The sequence below is a fragment of the Macadamia integrifolia genome, chromosome 1 (genome assembly GCF_013358625.1).
Source record: "Macadamia integrifolia cultivar HAES 741 chromosome 1, SCU_Mint_v3, whole genome shotgun sequence".
In the NCBI taxonomy this organism is placed as follows: domain Eukaryota; kingdom Viridiplantae; phylum Streptophyta; class Magnoliopsida; order Proteales; family Proteaceae; genus Macadamia; species Macadamia integrifolia.
The window spans coordinates 5,700,132-5,701,353 of record NC_056557.1 but is presented as its reverse complement, the minus strand read 5'-3'; the positions used below and the strand labels follow the sequence as shown (position 1 = coordinate 5,701,353).

At 28.8% G+C, this 1,222-nt stretch overlaps 1 non-coding gene across 1 annotated transcript; it reads right to left on the bottom strand.

Moving 5' to 3' along the window:
- Positions 1 to 226: 226 nt before the first annotated feature.
- Positions 227 to 298, bottom strand: TRNAP-UGG. The gene has a single exon. It is a non-coding gene; the product is annotated as a tRNA-Pro (tRNA).
- Positions 299 to 1,222: the final 924 nt, after the last annotated feature.

The window sequence follows — 1,222 nt, the reverse complement described above, 5'->3', positions numbered from 1 at the left end:
AAATTAAGTAAACAAAATTTCTACCCAAAAAAAAAAAAAATTTAAGTAAAAATATAATCCCCACAATTTAGGCCATTGAAAAAAGAAAGAATCTTTTTGACAAAAAATAACTTAGAGAAAAATTGTAATCATACAATTGGAGGAAACTTTTTATTTAAATCAAGTAAACAAAATTTCTACCAAAAAAAAAAAATTTAAGTAATAATCCATAATTATTTTTAGCTCAGGGGCATTCCGAGAATCGAACTCGGGACCTCTCGCACCCAAAGCGAGAATCATACCACTAGACCAAATGCCCATATATTTATGTATCTTCTTTAAGTACCTTTATCATATAATATATTCACAAAAAATAAAAATATAAAAATCGTTGGTTTTAGTTTTTCATTTTAGTTTAAGATATAAATTATAACATGTACAAACCAAACCATATTGAATACTTTTTCATAACTTTAAATTGAAAAGAATTAAATCGATTTGGCTCTATTCAATTTAAGTGAAAAAACATTGCTGAAAGAAATAAAGTTGGAGATAAAATTACTAACTCATTGAAGATACAATCCCACAGAGGCTAAAGTGATGAAGATAAAACTAAATTCTTAGAATTTGTGTTTTAGCCTCTTAAGATATAGTATGATTTCAATTCAATTTGGAATTGGTTTATATAAATTATAGGGAAGTGTTTTACTTTGAGAGAGTGTAGCCCCGGTGCATGCGAGGGGTCAATGAAAGTGCATGAAGAAGCATCAATATGGAAGCCGTTGTGAATTTCATGGGGTGGGGTGGTCATTTCTTGCTCTTAATTATCGGTTCGGGCATATGGGCCACACTCCCCCCTCTCCCTCTCGCATAAACTATTTTTCTTTAGGCTATGTTTGATTGCAAGGGGAATTAAAGAGAAGGAAAGTGAAATTTTTATACTTAAAAAAATATATATATGTAATCATTACCCATGTGACTATATCATTACTTCAAATAATTCTATATTTGATTATAAAATTTCATTTTACTTTACGTCCAAAACCCTTTGCTATAATATGTAAAATGTATCATTACCATATATGGTTAAAAAAAACAAGTAGTTTATATAATCACATTGAATCACATGGGGTAATGATTATAAACATTTCTTTTTTAATTATGAAAATTTCACTTCTCTTTCCTTTAAATTCCCATTGCAAGTAAATGGAGCCTTAAGTTATACTTCATTCCGTTTGGTTCA